The 18371-nt window shown below is 46.7% G+C and overlaps 1 protein-coding gene across 3 annotated transcripts in view; it reads right to left on the bottom strand.

Annotated features, from left to right (window-relative positions):
* Positions 1 to 5376, bottom strand: part of LOC127651849 (dehydrogenase/reductase SDR family member on chromosome X-like) — a 131209-nt gene extending 125833 nt beyond the window's left edge. Inside the window, exon 1 of one of the 3 annotated variants that reach the window (XM_052137883.1) lies at positions 5170 to 5376. The gene's annotated coding sequence lies outside the window, so the exon portion shown is untranslated. The remainder of the gene's footprint in view (positions 1 to 5169) is intronic. The other 2 variants (XM_052137885.1, XM_052137884.1) reach the window with 2 other exon arrangements.
* Between the last annotated feature and the right edge of the window lie 12995 nt (positions 5377 to 18371).

An 18371-nucleotide genomic window follows, 5' to 3' on the forward strand; every position in this document is an offset into this window, starting at 1 on the left:
AGGTATCGACCGGGCAGGGACAGGTTTCGATGGCCCGGGGGCTGGCCAGAAGGCAAAGGCCGGTTCAGGGGGCCTGGGAGAAGGCCACAGGACAGAGGCCGGTTTTGGTGGCCTGGGAGATGGCCGTGGGGCAAGGACCGGTTCAGGGGACCTGGGAGGAGGAGTGGCCACTGGGGAGGCCGGCGGAACCACGTGAAGCGGAGCCAAGGAGGACCTCTGAGGCGGAGCCGAGGGAGGCTCGGGAGGCGAAGCCGAGGGAGGTGATGGCTTAGAAGGCTCAGAAGGCGGAGCTGAGGGAGGCTCAGGAGGTGGAGCTGAAGGAGGCTCAGGAGGCGGAGCCGAGGTAGGCGGCGCCGTAGGAGACTTTAGGAGCGGAGACCTGGAAGGCTCTGGAGTCTCTGGGGGCAGAGCCATAGGAGGCTCGGGAGGCGGAGCCGTAGGAGGCTCGGGAGGCTCTGTAGGCAGAGCCGAGGGAGGCTCGGGGAGAAGAGCCGCAGGAGACTGAGTCGAAGGAGGCTCGGGAGGCGGAGCCGTAGGAGGCGAGGGAGGTGGCGCCATAGGAGGTTTCAGAGGCGGAGCCCTAGAAGGCTCTGGGGTCTCTGAGAACAGAGCCGTAGGAGACTCGGGAGACGGAGCCGTAGGAGGCTCGGGGGGCGGAGCCCTGGAAGGCTCGAGGGGCGGAGCCCTGGAAGGCTCGAGGGGCGGAGCCCTGGAAGGCTCGAGGGGCTTGAGGGGCGGAGCCCTGGAAGGCTCGAGAGGTGGAGCTCTGGAAAGCTCGGGAGGCGGAGCTCTGGAAAGCTCGGGAGGCTCGGAAGGCGGAGCTCTGGGGAGCTCGGGAGGCGGAGCCGTAGGAGGTTCTGGAGGCGGAGCCGTAGGAGGCTCGGGGGCGGAGCCCTGGAAGGCTCGAGGGGCGGAGCCCTGGAAGGCTCGAGGGGCTTGAGGGGCGGAGCCCTGGAAGGCTCGAGAGGTGGAGCTCTGGAAAGCTCGGGAGGCGGAGCTCTGGAAAGCTCGGGAGGCTCGGAAGGCGGAGCTCTGGGGAGCTCGGGAGGCGGAGCCGTAGGAGGTTCTGGAGGCGGAGCCGTAGGAGGCTTAAGAGGCTCTGGAGGTGGAGCCGTAGGAGGCTCTGGAGGCTCGAGAGGCGGAGCCATAGGAGGCGAGGGAGGTGGCGCCGTAGGAGGTTTCAGAGGCGGAGCCCTAGAAGGCTCTGGGGTCTCTGAGAACAGAGCCGTAGGAGACTCGGGAGACGGAGCCGTAGGAGGCTCGGGGGCGGAGCCCTGGAAGGCTCGGGGGCGGAGCCCTGGAAGGCTCGAGGGGCGGAGCCCTGGAAGGCTCAGGAGGCTCGGAAGGCGGAGCTCTGGGGAGCTCGGAAGGCGGAGCTCTGGGGAGCTCGGAAGGCGGAGCCGTAGGAGGTTCTGGAGGCGGAGCCGTAGGAGGCTTAAGAGGCTCTGGAGGCTCGAGAGGCGGAGCCATAGGAGGCGAGGGAGGTGGCGCCGTAGGAGGTTTCAGAGGCGGAGCCCTAGAAGGCTCTGGGGTCTCTGAGAACAGAGCCGTAGGAGACTCGGGAGACGGAGCCGTAGGAGGCTCGGGGGGCGGAGCCCTGGAAGGCTCGAGGGGCTTGAGGGGCGGAGCCCTGGAAGGCTCGAGGGGCTTGAGGGGCGGAGCTCTGGAGAGCTCGGGAGGCGGCGCTCTGGGGAGCTCGGAAGACGGCGCTCTGGGGAGCTCGGAAGACGGCGCTCTGGGGAGCTCGGAAGACGGCGCTCTGGGGAGCTCGGAAGACGGCGCTCTGGGGAGCTCGGAAGGCTCGGAAGGTGGAGCTCTGGAATGCTCGGAAGGCGGAGCTCTGGAAAGCTCTGGAAAGCTCGGAAGGCGGAGCTCTGGAAAGCTCGGAAGGCGGAGCTCTGGAAAGCTCGGAAGGCGGAGCTCTGGAAAGCTCGGAAGGCGGAGCTCTGGAAAGCTCAGAAGGCTCGGAAGGCGGAGCTCTAGGAAGCTCGGAAGGCTCAGAAGGCGAGGCTCTGGAAAGCTCGGAAGGCGGAGCTCTAGGAAGCTCGGAAGGCTCGGAAGGCGGAGCTCTGGAAAGCTCGGAAGGCGGAGCTCTGGAAAGCTCGGAAGGCGGAGCTCTGGAAAGCTCGGAAGGCGTTGGCTCTTGGACGGTCATGGCTGCTGGCGTTGGCTCTTGGACGGTCATGGCTGCTGGCGCTGGCTCGGGGACGGTCATGGCTGCTGGCGCTGGCTCGGGGACGGTCAAGGCGCTGGCTCACTGCTGGCTGAGGCGACAGGCGCTGGCTCACTGCTGGCTGAGGCGACAGGCGCTGGCTCACTGCTGGCTGAGGCGACAGGCGCTGGCTCACTGCTGGCTGAGGCGACAGGCGCTGGCTCACTGCTGGCTGAGGCGACAGGCGCTGGCTCACTGCTGGCTGAGGCGACAGGCGCTGGCTCACTGCTGGCTGAGGCGACAGGCGCTGGCTCACTGCTGGCTGAGGCGACAGGCGCTGGCGCACTGCTGGCTGAGGCGACAGGCGCTGGCGCACTGACGGCTGAGGCGACAGGCGCTGGCTCACTGACGGCTGAGGCGACAGGCGCTGGCTCACTGACATCGGGGAATAGTGGCTCTGGCTGGGTGACCATGGCTGACGAGGACTCGGGCTCGCTGACCGTGGCTGACGAGGGCTCAGGCTCGTAGACCGGGGCAGGCGTGGGCCGGAAGGCGGAAGCCCGTCTTCTCTCCCTCCTCCGGGCAGACGAAGTGGGCCGCGCTGGCTCATGGAAGGCGACTGGCGTGAGGGTGACCTCGTTGACAGGTGGAACTGGTGTCAGGAAGCGCCATGGGTGACTGGAGAGTCACCACTGAGGGAGGCGAGGTAGGATCCTCCTCAGTGACGCCCACGGTTATCGGCCAGCCTCAAACCCGCAACGTCATCTCCACGAAGCTGCATAGAGTCCACTCGTGCGTTGCTGGTGGCAACCGCTCCCTCAATGAGGCGTTTAGGTTGCCCCTGAAGTAGACCACCAGGGCAGAGTCCGGGAAGTCAGATACGCTAGCCAGCTTGAGGAAGTCGCCAATGTGGTTCACCACCGGTCGGTCCCCTTGTTGTAAACACCTCAGCCGAAAGTTGGCCTGTTGGACCGCTGGATCCATTTTGTTGGTCGGTCGTTCTGTTATGCTGGGTGTGGAGGCAGGACAAGATCGACAAGAGGTGCGGATCCAGACGCGGTTTTTATTGAGATAAACACATAAGAACTAAAAGGTAAACACAAAGGAAAGTCCACGATGGGAAGACAGGAAACTTAAGCACAACGAAACAGATTTGAACACGATGAAACAAAACTCAAACAAAACTAAGAACTCGGGTAGGGAACACAGACCAGGCTTGACAACATTCCAGAAACAAACATTCGCAAACAACGACCGACAGAGAGTGAACAAACAGACAGGGTTTAAATACACAGACAAAGTGGAGACTGAACGAGACACAGGTGAAAACAATGATGAGTGCAGGCAGTGGAGGAGGCCGGGAATTGTGGGAAATGTAGTTTAACACACGGACAGTGAGACTCAGGGCGGACAACAGGGAAAACATAACATGGACCGCGATCGGTGACGGGTGAGATGGAAAATACGGAGCGGATGACAAGGAAACGTGAAATAAACGTGATAGTGAAACCGAGAACAAAGGGCAGACAACACAGGAACTTAACAATCAGTCTGGTCAAGTCATGTTTGTACACTACTGAATTTCAGACATTAGAACAATTGTACACATCATTTTTTTAATTTATATATATATATATATATATGTATATATATATAATTTGCAGGTAGTTTGTAGTTAACCCAGATATGGTTGTGCTTGTGCTGAAGTTTCTGAATGAAATAAAATATATATATATATATATATATATATATATATATATATATATATATATATATATATATATATATATATATATTTTATTTTATTTTATTTCGTTCACAAGCTTCAGCACAAGCACAACGATATCTGGGTTAACTACAAACAACCTCTATTTGTCCTTCAAAAGAGAAAGGTAAACCCATATTTTGGTTTCGTAGTTAGTATTTCATCTCATTACGATTAATCTCGGTCTGGAGAGCCCACTTGGAAAGGTGGTGCCGGTTCGAGAGCAATCTGGCAGTTTGGATGCGCTTTTCCGATGCGCTATGGTGACTGTGCTGCCACTTGAGATTCCTCTCACGTTCAGAGCAGAGTATTTAATCGGTGAGTCACATTGCTTGTGGCGTGAAATTTTAACCGGTTTGCCAAAGAACAAATTTATATTCTCTTTACAGCAGAAAAATAACGCATCATTACCACATTGAAAATTTCCAATGCCGATAGTATATAATAAAAAATATTAATAATAAACAAATGTAAACACATCTGGGGAGTCCCTGATTAAATGGCCGAAGGCATGAAACAAATTGCAAACGCGCTCACATCTCAGGCTCACAACCTGCGTACCACAGGTTTCTACACCCTAAACTTGCAGTGCGTTGGCGTAAGGAAGCCTAACTGCCCTGTTGGATGATCATACGACAGCCGAAAGGAGAAACATGTTCACTCTGTTCACATCATAAGCAGATGACGATGACACTCAAAATGAAGCATGCGTAAAACAGTTGAGTGCTCTTGATTCCCATTCATGTAAACTTTTATTATCAAATCCACGCAATCCGTGCAAAGCGAAGCCTTGAACAGTTAAGCTATCTGCATTTTGGAGCAAAAGAACTGAGTTTATGAAAGGTATTTGTTGTTAGCGTAATTGCCCATCGACTAAGTGACCAAGTTCTGTTTTAATTCGTCTTCACGTTTCCGTTTAAACATACGCTGAAATTAATCAAAAGAGGGGTTTAAAGAAGAAACCTGAAACATTCAAAAGGTACAATGGTTGAGTTATTCAAACTTAACACATGAAACGAATTGATTGGGCATGCGCCCAGGCGTTAATAGGTGGAGAGAAAGCGGGCCAATGCATTAGTAGCCTATATGCATTATATCAGAGAAGCGCAACACGTTAGTGGAAAGGGACTAAATCAACACGAATCATTGTATAGTCGTGTATAACAATAATACAGCATCAATTATATGCACTCTTAATCCTCCTAAATCAGTGTTGAGTTACACGTTATTCACAGGTTACCAGTGGACTTACCAGGGTCACCCTTTGCTCCCTTGGTGATCAGTGCCAATGCTGGGACACCCGGTGCACGTCCTTAAAGACGCATCCAATAATGTCCATCAAATTCCGTGATCACAATCCACATCTCGACAAATATACCATAATATCACGTAAAGAATGAGCAGGATCGCAAAAATAAACAGAGCAACCAGTATTGCTTTGGTGACTGGGGATATTAAAGACTGCATGATACCGGCGAGCTGGAGAAAGTAGACACCGTGAGCGCAATGATGATACGCGTGCAGGCGCCAGATCCGGTCCTTATCTGCATTGGTGCGTGCCGAGTGGGGAACCTATTGTGAAACGCGTGGGCACTTCAAAAACATATCACACGGAAGAAGCGCTGGTGCATCCATTGGTGATCTCTCACACCAATTGCGCAAGGGGGCAAGGAGTTCCCCTCAGACTACTTAATCGTCCAATACTGCTCATTCAAAATATAGCCATCTAAAAAAAACTGATTTTAATTGTGAGTTGGGGGGTGGGGTGGGGGGCAAAAACACAAATATGAATATGAAGAAAAGGCAAACCCAAAAATCCTACATATAAAAGGCATCTTTTGATAGCTGTTTATTCGACTTTTTTTTTTATTTATTTTTTAAATGACCAATGAAAAAATTAAGATTCGAAATAAGTGAATTAATATGTCCTTGATCTTGGGCTTTCTGATTTAAAAAATTAGGTATCTTTAAATATTAGAATCGAGGTCACATGGGTTATTTATATGCATCACTAATCGCAACAGTACCGACGAGGTGATCCGAGTAGTTTAAGGGTGATTCTGACAGGGGTGAAATATTTACCATTGAATGCATGTATAGTAGATTCTACACTATGGCAAGCAATTTTATTAATTAACACTTAATAGTATCTATTTTTATATTACTAGAAGGTCTTATTTTGTGACTAGTAACTATACGATTATATACTAGTACTTATTAATTATGTACTAGCACTTTTGCAATAAGAAATAATATTTATTAACTAGAATGTACATTTCCTGAAGAAAATGTGAGTGGTGCTTGTCGTGGCAAAACTCGTCAAATAGCATTTTATAACTGCTGAGATATGTTTTTTTTTTACTCGGTTGCTAGGGTACCCCCATCTGGTTGCTAGGCAGTTACCATAGTGATATTTATCAAGTCTCCTTGCTATCCTGAGTAAAATCAGTCAACCAGGAAGTCTCTACGATGTTCTGATCCAGAGATATGTGATTTGTTATTTGGTTGCTAGGGTAACCCCTCCTTGTTGCTAGGCAGTTACCATAGTGATTCTAATCAAGTGTCTTTGCCATCCTGATTGAAATAAACCAACTCAGAAATCTGTACGATTTTCTGGTGCAGAAATATGTGATTTGTTACTCGGTTGCTAGGGTAACCCCATCTGGTTGCTAGGCAGTTACCATAGTGATACTAATCAAGTCTCCTTGCCATCCTGATTGAAATAAGTCAACCCGGAAGTCTCTACGTTTTTCTGATGCAGAGATATGTGATTTGTTACTCGGTTGCTAGGGTAACCCCATCTGGTTGCTAGACAGTTACCATAGTGATACTAATCAAGTCTCCTTGCCATCCTGATTGAAATAAGTCAACCCGGAAGTCTCTACGTTTTTCTGATGCAGAGATATGTGATTTGTTACTCGGTTGCTAGGGTAACCCCATCTGGTTGCTAGGCAGTTATCATAGTGATACTAATCAAGTCTCCTTGCCATCCTGACTGAAATAAGTCAACCCGGAAGTCTCTACGTTTTTCTGATGCAGAGATATTTGATTTGTTACTCGGTTGCTAGGGTAACCCCATCTGGTTGCTAGGCAGTTACCATAGTGATACTAATGAAGTGTCCTTGCCATCCTGATTGAAATAAGTCAACCCGGAAGTCTCTACGTTTTTCTGATGCAGAGATATGTGATTTGTTACTCGGTTGCTAGGGTAACCCCATGTGGTTGCTAGGCAGTTACTATAGTGATACTTATCAAGTCTTCTTGCCATCCTGATTGAAATAAATCAACCCAGAAGTCTCTCTGATTTTCTGGTGCAGAGATATAGTTATTGCTAAACGGTTGCTAGGGTACTCTGTTTAGTTGCTAGGGAGTGGCTTGGCAGCTGCCAATCATGAAACTCCAAAGGCTGCTTGTCAGTATGAATGATATAAATCAACTCCCATGCCTCTGTGACATTCAGAATGGAAGATATCCCTCTATGGATTTTGGTTGCTAAGGTGCTCGACAATGGTTGCTAGGAGGGGCTAGGAAGTGTTGAGGTGATTCATGATTGGCTGTTTGTTGTCCCGAGTAAAACGAGACCACCCTTGTGTTTCTATGACACTTCTATCCGGAGATATCCCTTTGATGTCTTTCATTAGAAGTCTATAGGACTTGTTGCTAAGGTGCCTTAAATTGTTGCTAGGGCGTGGCTTGATAGCTTCACAATGATCCCGAGAGACTGATTGGTCGTCTGAGTGAAATGAGCCTGCCCCCTTGTCTCTATGACACTGTGATCCAGAGCTATGTTCAATACAATATCCCTATGCAATGTCATTTCATGGGCCGTCCTACACCATTGTAAGTCAATGGGGCAACTTTGGGCAGCTCCTGCCCCCCAGGGGTGCAACTTTTACCCCATATTGAGGTATGCTCTTACAGAGCCTACCAGCCTCTTCAAATGTGGCAAATCACACGTTTCTGCGAAATTCTCGCTCGGAGCTGTGACTCGTCAAAATTTGTCGCAATGTTAAGTCTATGGGATTTTTACGGCCGCTTTTTTGCCCCTGGGGCAAATACCGTACCCCCGATCATTTATAAAAGTCATTCCACACCTCTACTCAATAGGCCGCATAATTTGACGCCTCACTCAGGGGTGTGTGACAAAAGCTGCGGGACAAGTTACGCGCCGAACTTTTGTGTGGAAGAATAATTATTATAACTAGATAGGTACATTTCCTGAAGAAAATGTGAGTGGTGCTTGCCGTGGCAAAACTCGTCAAACAGCATGTTGTAACTTGAAAAGAACAAAAATTATGGTCATAAATAAATCAGCCCAGAAGTGTGTACGATTTTCTGGTGCAGAAATATGTGATTTTTTACTCGGTTGCTAGGGTAAGGCCATGTGGCTGCTATGCAGTTACCAAGGTAATACAATACATGGCTCCTTTCCATCCTGAGTGAAATAAGTCAACCCGGAAGTCTGTAGTGTTGTCTGGTGCAGAGATATGTGATTTGTTACTCGGTTGCTAGGGTAACCCCATCTGGTTGCTAGGCAGTTACCATATTGATACTAATGAAGTGTCCTTGCCATCCTGGTTGAAATAAATGAACTCGGAAGTCTGTACTCTTTTCTGGTGCCGAGATATGTGATTTGTTTCTCGGTTGCTAGGGTAACCCCATCTGGTTGCTAGGCAGTTACCATAGTGATAGTAATCAAGTGTCCTTGTGATCCTGAGTGAAATAAATCAACCCGGAAGTTTGTACTCTTTTCTGGTGCCGAGATATGTGATTTGTTTCTCGGTTGCTAGGGTAACCCCATCTGGTTGCTAGGCAGTTACCATAGTGATAGTAATCAAGTGTCCTTGCGATCCTGAGTGAAATAAATCAACCCGGAAGTCAGTACTATTTTCTGGTGCAGACATATGTGATTTGTTACTCGGTTGCTAGGGTAACCCCATCTGGTTGCTAGGCAGTTACCATAGTGATAGTAATGAAGTGTCCTTGCCATCCTGATTGAAATAAGTCAACCCAGAAGTCTCTACGTTTTTCTGATGCAGAGATATGTGATTTGTTAATTGGTTGCTAGGGTAACCCCATCTGGTTGCTAGGCAGTTACCATATTGATACTAATGAAGTGTCCTTGCCATCCTGGTTGAAATAAATCAACCCGGAAGTCTGTACTCTTTTCTGGTGCCGAGATCTGTGATTTGTTTCTCGGTTGCTAGGGTAACCCCATCTGGTTGCTAGGCAGTTACCATAGTGATAGTAATCAAGTGTCCTTGCGATCCTGAGTGAAATAAATCAACCCGGAAGTCAGTACTATTTTCTGGTGCAGAGATATGTGATTTGTTACTCGGTTGCTAGGGTAACCCCATCTGGTTGCTAGGCAGTTACCATAGTGATAGTAATCAAGTGTCCTTGCCATCCTGATTGAAATAAGTCAACCCAGAAGTATGTACGTTTTTCTGATGCAGAGATATGTGATTTGTTACTCGGTTGCTAGGGTAACCCCATGTGGTTGCTAGGCAGTTACCATATTGATACTAATGAAGTGTCCTTGCCATCCTGGTTGAAATAAATCAACCTGGAAGTCTGTACTCTTTTCTGGTGCCGAGATATGTGATGTGTTTCTCGGTTGCTAGGGTAACCCCATCTGGTTGCTAGGCAGTTACCATAGTGATAGTAATCAAGTGTCCTTGCCATCCTGAGTGAAATAAATCAACCCGGAAGTCAGTACTATTTTGTGGTGCAGAGATATGTGATTTGTTACTCGGTTGCTAGGGTAACCCCATCTGGTTGCTAGGCAGTAATCATAGTGATAGTAATCAAGTGTCCTTGCCATCCTGATTGAAATAAGTCAACCCGGAAGTCTCTACGTTTTTCTGATGCAGAGATATGTGATTTGTTATTTGGTTGCTAGGGTAACCCCATCTGGTTGCTAGGCAGTTACCATAGTGATAGTAATCAAGTGTCCTTGCCATCCTGATTGAAATAAGTCAACCCAGAAGTATCTACGTTTTTCTGATGCAGAGATATGTGATTTGTTACTCGGTTGCTAGGGTAACCCCATGTGGTTGCTAGGCAGTTACCATATTGATACTAATGAAGTGTCCTTGCCATCCTGTTTGAAATAAATCAACCTGGAAGTCTGTACTCTTTTCTGGTGCCGAGATATGTGATGTGTTTCTCGGTTGCTAGGGTAACCCCATCTGGTTGCTAGGCAGTTACCATAGTGATAGTAATCAAGTGTCCTTGCCATCCTGAGTGAAATAAATCAACCCGGAAGTCAGTACTATTTTCTGGTGCAGAGATATGTGATTTGTTACTCGGTTGCTAGGGTAACCCCATGTGGTTGCTAGGCAGTAATCATAGTGATAGTAATCAAGTGTCCTTGCCATCCTGATTGAAATAAGTCAACCCGGAAGTCTCTACGTTTTTCTGATGCAGAGATATGTGATTTGTTACTCGGTTGCTAGGGTAACCCCATCTGGTTGCTAGGCAGTTACCATAGTGATAGTAATGAAGTGTCCTTGCCATCCTGAGTGAAATAAATCAACCCGGAAGTCAGTACTATTTTCTGGTGCAGAGATATGTGATTTGTTACTCGGTTGCTAGGGTAACCCCATCTGGTTGCTAGGCAGTAATCATAGTGATAGTAATCAAGTGTCCTTGCCATCCTGATTGAAATAAGTCAACCCGGAAGTCTCTACGTTTTTCTGATGCAGAGATATGTGATTTGTTACTCGGTTGCTAGGGTAACCCCATCTGGTTGCTAGGCAGTTACCTTAGTGATACTAATGAAGTGTCCTTGCCATCCTGATTGAAATAAATCAACCCAGAAGTTTCTCTGATTTTCTGGTGCAGAGATATAGTTACTGCTAAAGGGTTGCTAGGGTACTCTGTTTAGTTGCTAGGAGTGGCTTGGCAGCTGCCAATCATTAATCTCCAACGGCTGCTTGTCAGTATGAATGATATAAACCAACTCCCATGCCTCTGTGACATTCAGAATGGAAGATATCCTCTATGGATTTTGGTTGCTAAGGTGCTCGACAATGGTTGCTAGGGAGGGGCTAGGAAGTGTTGAGGTGATTCATGATTGGCTGTTTGCTGCCCCGAGTGAAACGAGACCACCCTTGTGTTTCTATGAAACTTCTATCCGGAGATATCCCTTTGATGTCTTTCATTAGAAGTGTATGGGACTTGTTGCTAAGGTGCTCTAAATTGTTGCTAGGGCGTGGCTTGATAGATTCAAAATGATCCTGAGATACTGATTGGTCGTCTGAGTAAAATGAGCCCGCCCCATTGTCTCTATGACACTGTGATCCAGAGCTATGTTGAATACAAATCCCAATGCCATTTCATTTCATGGGCCGTCCTACACCATTGTAAGTCAATTGGGGCATTTTTGGGCAGCTCCTGCCCCCAGGGGTGCAACTTTTACCCCATTTTGAGGTATGCTCTTACAGAGCCTGCCAGCCTCTTCAAATGTGGCAAATCACACGTTTCTGCGAAATCCTCGCTCGGAGCTGTGACGCGTCAAAGTTTGTCGCAATGTTAAGTCTATGGGATTTTTCGGCCGCTTTTTTGCCCCTGGGGCAATTACCGTACCCCGATCGCTTATAAAAGTCATAGCACACGTGTCCTCAATAGGCCGTTCGATTTGACACCTCATTCGTGGGTCTACGCCAAACGGTGCGGGACGAGTTAGGTGCCGAAGTTTTGTACGGAGATAGAATAATAAAAAGTATAAAAATAAAAATAAGTATGTGAGATTACAATAGTGATGCTTTGCAAGCACCACTAACTAGATAGGTACATTTCCTGAAGAAAATGTGAGTGGTGCTTGCCGTGGCAAAACTCGTCAAACAGCATGTTGTAACTGGAAAAGAACAGAAATTATGGTCATAAATAAATCAACCCAGAAGTCTGTACGATTTTCTGGTGCAGAAATATGTGATTTGTTACTCGGTTGCTAGGGTAAGCCCGTGTGGTTGCTATGCAGTTACCAAGGTAATACAATACATGGCTCCTTTCCATCCTGAGTGAAATAAGTCAACCCGGAAGTCTGTAGTGTGTTCTGGTGCAGAGATATGTGATATGTTGCTCGGTTGCTAGGGTAACTCCATCTGGTTGCTAGGCAGTTACCATAGTGATACTAATCAAGTCTCCTGGCCATCCTGATTAAAATAAATCAACCCGGAAGTCTCTATGTTTTTGTGATGCAGAGATATGTGATTTTTTACTCGGTTGCTAGGGTAACCCCATCTGGTTGCTAGGCAGATACCATAGTGATACTAATCAAGTGTCCTTGCCATCCTTATTGAAATAAGTCAACCCGGAAGTCTCTACGTTTTTCTGATGCAGAGATATGTGATTTGTTACTCGGTTGCTAGGGTAAGCCCATCTGGTTGCTAGGTAGTTACCATAGTGATACTAATGAAGTGTCCTTGCCATCCTGATTGAAATAAGTCAACCCGGAAGTCTCTATGTTTTTGTGATGCAGAGATATGTGATTTTTTACTCGGTTGCTAGGGTAACCCCATCTGGTTGCTAGGCAGATACCATAGTGATACTAATGAAGTGTCCTTGCCATCCTTATTGAAATAAGTCAACCCGGAAGTCTCTACGTTTTTCTGATGCAGAGATATGTGATTTGTTACTCGGTTGCTAGGGTAAGCCCATCTGGTTGCTAGGCAGTTACCATAGTGATACTAATGAAGTCTCCTTGCCATCCTGATTGAAGTAAGTCAACCCGGAAGTCTCTATGTTTTTGTGATGCAGAGATATGTGATTTGTTACTCGGTTGCTAGGGTAAGCCCATCTGGTTGCTAGGCAGTTACCATAGTGATACTAATGAAGTGTCCTTGCCATCCTGATTGAAATAAGTCAACCCGGAAGTCTCTACGTTTTTCTGATGCAGAGATATGTGATTTGTTACTCGGTTGCTAGGGTAACCCCATCTGGTTGCTAGGCAGTTAACATAGTGATACTTATCAAGTCTCCTTGCCATCCTGATTGAAATAAATCAACCCAGAAGTCTCTCTGATTTTCTGGTGCAGAGATATAGTTACTGCTAAACGGTTGCTAGGGTACTCTGTGTAGTTGCTAGGGAGTGGCTTGGCAGCTGCCAATCATGAATGTCCAAAGGCTGCTTGTCAGTATGAATGATATAAACCAACTCCCATGCCTCTGTGACATTCAGAATGGAAGATATCCCTCTATGGATTTTGGTTGTTAAGGTGCTCGACAATGGTTGCTAGGGAGGGGCTAGGAAGTGTTGAAGTGATGCATGATTGGCTGTTTGCTGTCCCGAGTCAAACGAGACCACCCTTGTGTTTCTATGACACTTCTATCCGGAGATATCCCTTTGATCTTTTTCAATAGAAGTCTATGGGACTTGTTGCTAAGGTGCTCTTAATGGTTGCTAGGGCGTGGCTTGATAGCTTCACAATGATCCAGAGAGACTGATTGGTTGTCTGAGTAAAATGAGCCCACCCCCTCGTCTCTATGACACTGTGATCCAGAGCTATGTTCAATACAAATCCCTATGCCTTTTCATTTCATGGGCCGTCCTACACCATTATAAGTCAATTGGGGCATTTTTGGGCAGCTCCTGCCCCCAGGGTGCAACTTTTACCCCATATTGAGGTATGCTCTTACAGAGCCTGCCAGCCTCTTCAAATGTGGCAAATCACACGTTTCTACTGAAATCCTCGCTTGGAGCTGTGACGCGTCAAAGTTTGTCTCAATGTTAAGTCTATGGGATTTTTCGGCCGCTTTTTTGCCCCTGGGGCAAATACCGTACCCCGATCAGCTTATAAAAGTCATAGCACACGTGTCCTCAATAGGCCGTTCGATTTGATACCTCATTCGTGGGTCTACGCCAAACGGTGCGGGACGAGTTAGGTGCCGAAGTTTTGTTAAGAGATATAATAAAAATAAAAATAAAAAGTATAATAAGTATGTGAGATTACAATAGTGATGCTTTGCAAGCACCACTAACTAGATAGGTACATTTCCTGAAGAAAATGTGAGTGGTGCTTGCCGTGGCAAAACTCGTCAAACAGCATGTTGTAACTGGAAAAGAACAAAAATTATGGTCATAAATAAATCAACCCAGAAGTCTGTACGATTTTCTGGTGCAGAAATATGTGATTTGTTACTCGGTTGCTAGGGTAAGCCCGTGTGGTTGCTATGCAGTTACCAAGGTAATACAATACATGGCTCCTTTCCATCCTGAGTGAAATAAGTCAACCCGGAAGTCTGTAGTGTGTTCTGGTGCAGAGATATGTGATATGTTGCTCGGTTGCTAGGGTAACTCCATCTGGTTGCTAGGCAGTTACCATAGTGATACTAATCAAGTCTCCTGGCCATCCTGATTAAAATAAATCAACCCGGAAGTCTCTATGTTTTTGTGATGCAGAGATATGTGATTTTTTACTCGGTTGCTAGGGTAACCCCATCTGGTTGCTAGGCAGATACCATAGTGATACTAATCAAGTGTCCTTGCCATCCTTATTGAAATAAGTCAACCCGGAAGTCTCTAGGTTTTTCTGATGCAGAGATATGTGATTTGTTACTCGGTTGCTAGGGTAAGCCCATCTGGTTGCTAGGCAGTTACCATAGTGATACTAATGAAGTCTCCTTGCCATCCTGATTGAAATAAGTCAACCCGGAAGTCTCTATGTTTTTGTGATGCAGAGATATTTGATTTTTTACTCGGTTGCTAGGGTAACCCCATCTGGTTGCTAGGCAGATACCATAGTGATACTAATCAAGTGTCCTTGCCATCCTTATTGAAATAAGTCAACCCGGAAGTCTCTACGTTTTTCTGATGCAGAGATATGTGATTTGTTACTCGGTTGCTAGGGTAAGCCCATCTGGTTGCTAGGCAGTTACCATAGTGATACTAATGAAGTCTCCTTGCCATCCTGATTGAAGTAAGTCAACCCGGAAGTCTCTATGTTTTTGTGATGCAGAGATATGTGATTTGTTACTCGGTTGCTAGGGTAAGCCCATCTGGTTGCTAGGCAGTTACCATAGTGATACTAATGAAGTGTCCTTGCCATCCTGATTGAAATAAGTCAACCCGGAAGTCTCTACGTTTTTCTGATGCAGAGATATGTGATTTGTTACTCGGTTGCTAGGGTAACCCCATATGGTTGCTAGGCAGTTAACATAGTGATACTTATCAAGTGTCCTTGCCATCCTGATTGAATTAAATCAACCCAGAAGTCTCTCTGATTTTCTGGTGCAGAGATATAGTTACTGCTAAACGGTTGCTAGGGTACTCTGTGTAGTTGCTAGGGAGTGGCTTGGCAGCTGCCAATCATGAATCTCCAAAGGCTGCTTGTCAGTATGAATGATATAAACCAACTCCCATGCCTCTGTGACATTCAGAATGGAAGATATCCCTCTATGGATTTTGGTTGTTAAGGTGCTCGACAATGGTTGCTAGGGAGGGGCTAGGAAGTGTTGAAGTGATGCATGATTGGCTGTTTGCTGTCCCGAGTCAAACGAGACCACCCTTGTGTTTCTATGACACTTCTATCCGGAGATATCCCTTTGATCTTTTTCAATAGAAGTCTATGGGACTTGTTGCTAAGGTGCTGTTAATGGTTGCTAGGGCGTGGCTTGATAGCTTCACAATGATCCAGAGAGACTGATTGGTTGTCTGAGTAAAATGAGCCCACCCCCTCGTCTCTATGACACTGTGATCCAGAGCTATGTTCAATACAAATCCCTATGCCTTTTCATTTCATGGGCCGTCCTACACCATTATAAGTCAATTGGGGCATTTTTGGGCAGCTCCTGCCCCCCAGGGGTGCAACTTTTACCCCATATTGAGGTATGCTCTTACAGAGCCTGCCAGCCTCTTCAAATGTGGCAAATCACACGTTTCTACGAAATCCTCGCTTGGAGCTGTGACGCGTCAAAGTTTGTCTCAATGTTAAGTCTATGGGATTTTTCGGCGCTTTTTTGCCCCTGGGGCAAATACCGTACTCCGATCAGCTTATAAAAGTCATAGCACACGTGTCCTCAATAGGCCGTTCGATTTGATACCTCATTCGTGGGTCTACGCCAAACGGTGCGGGACGAGTTAGGTGCCGAAGTTTTGTTAAGAGATATAATAAAAATAAAAATAAAAAGTATAATAATAAGTATGTGAGATTACAATAGTGATGCTTTGCAAGCACCACTAACTAGATGGGTACATTTCCTGAAGAAAATGTGAGTGGTGCTTGCCGTGGCGAAACTCGTCAAACAGCATGCTCTAACTCGAAAAGAACAAAAATCATGGTCGTAAATAAATCAACCCGGAATTCTGTACGATATTCTGGTGCAGAAATATGTGATTTGTTACTCGGTTGCTAGGGTAAGCCCGTGTGGTTGCTATGCAGTTACCAAGGTAATACAATACGCGGCTCCTTTCCATCCCGAGCGAAATAAGTCAACCCGGAAGTCTCTACGTTTTCCGATGCAGAGATATGTGATTTGTTACTCTGTTGCTAGGGTAACCCCATGTGGTTGATAGGCAGTTACCGTAGTGATACTTATGAAGTGTCCTTGCCATCCTGATTGGAATAAATCAACCCAGAAGTCTCTCTGATTTTCTGGTGCAGAGATATAGTTGTAGCTAAACGGTTGCTAGGGTACTCTGTTTAGTTGCTAGGGAGTGGCTTGGCAGCTGCCAATCGTGAAACTTCAAAGGCTGCTTGTCAGTATGAGTGATATAAACCAACTCCCATGCCTCTGTGACATTCAGAATCGAAGATATGCCTCTATGGATTTTGGTTGCTAAGGTGCTCGACAATGGTTGCTAGGGAGGGGCTAGGAAGTGTTGAGGTGATTCATGATTGGCTGTTTGCTGCCCCGAGTCAAACGAGACCACCCTTGTGTTTCTATGACGCTTCTATCCGGAGATATCCCTTTGATGTCTTTCATTAGAAGTCTATGGGACTTGTTGCTAAGGTGCTTTAAATTGTTGTTAGGGCGTGGCTTGATAGCTTCACAATGATCCCGAGAGACTGACTGGTCGTCTGAGTAAAATGAGCCCACCCCCTTGTCTCTACGACACTGTGATCCAGAGCTATGTTCAATACAAAATCCATATTTCATGGTCCGTCCTACACAATTGTAAGTCAATGGGGGCAACTTTGGGCTGCTCCTGCCCCCCAGGGGTGCAACTTTTACCCCATATAGAGGCATGCTCTTACAGAGCCTGCCGGCCTCTTCAAATGTAGCAAATCACACGTTTCTGCGAAATCCTCGCTCGGAGCTGTGATGCGTCAAATTTTCTCGCAATGTTAAGTCTAACATTGCGAGAAATACCTGGGGAAAATACCGTACCCCCGATCGCTTACAAAAGTCATAGCACACGTGTCCTCAATAGGCCGTTCGATTTGATACCTCATTCGTGGGTCTACGCCAAACGGTGCGGGACGAGTTAGGTGCCGAAGTTTTGTACGGAGATATAAAAATAAAAATAAAAATAACTAGATAGGTACATTTCCTGAAGAAAATGTGAGTGGTGCTTGCCGTGGCAAAACTCGTCAAATAGCCTGCTTGAAAAGAACAGAAATTGTGGTCATAAATAAATCAACCCAGAAGTCTGTATAATGTTCTGGTGCAGAAATATGTGATTTGTTAGTAGGTTGCTAGGGTAACCCCATGTGGTTGCTAGGCAGTTACCATAGTGATACTAATCAAGTGTCCTTGCCATCCTGATTGAAATAAGTCAAACCGGAAGTCTGTATGTTTTTGTGATGCAGAGATATGTGATTTGTTACTCTGTTGCTAGGGTAAGCCCATCTGGTTGCTAGGCAGTTACCATAGTGATACTAATGAAGTCTCCTTTCCATCCTGATTGAAATAAGTCAACCCGGAAGTCTCTACGTTTTTCTGATGCAGAGATATGTGATTTGTTACTCGGTTGCTAGGGTAACCCCATCTGGTTGCTAGGCAGTTACCATAGTGATAGTAATCAAGTGTCCTTGCCATCCTGATTGAAATAAATCAACCCAGAAGTCTCTCTGATTTTCTGGTGCAGAGATATAGTTACTGCTAAACGGTTGCTAGGGTACTCTGTTTAGTTGCTAGGGAGTGGCTTGGCAGCTGCCAATCATGAATCTCCAAAGGCTGCTTGTCAGTATGAATGATATAAACCAACTCCCATGCCTCTGTGACATTCAGAATGGAAGATATCCCTCTATGGATTTTGGTTGTTAAGGTGCTCGACAATGGTTGCTAGGGAGGGGCTAGGAAGTGTTGATTTGATGCATGATTGGCTGTTTGCTGTCCCGAGTAAAACGAGACCACCCTTGTGTTTCTATGACACTTCTATCCGGAGATATCCCTTTGGTCTGTTTCAATAGAAGTCTATGGGACTTGTTGCTAAGGTGCTCTTAATGGTTGCTAGGGCGTGGCTTGATAGCTTCACAATGATCCTGAGAGACTGATTGGTCGTCTGAG

Source organism: Xyrauchen texanus, chromosome 11, assembly GCF_025860055.1.
Source record: "Xyrauchen texanus isolate HMW12.3.18 chromosome 11, RBS_HiC_50CHRs, whole genome shotgun sequence".
Taxonomy (NCBI): Eukaryota; Metazoa; Chordata; class Actinopteri; order Cypriniformes; family Catostomidae; genus Xyrauchen; species Xyrauchen texanus.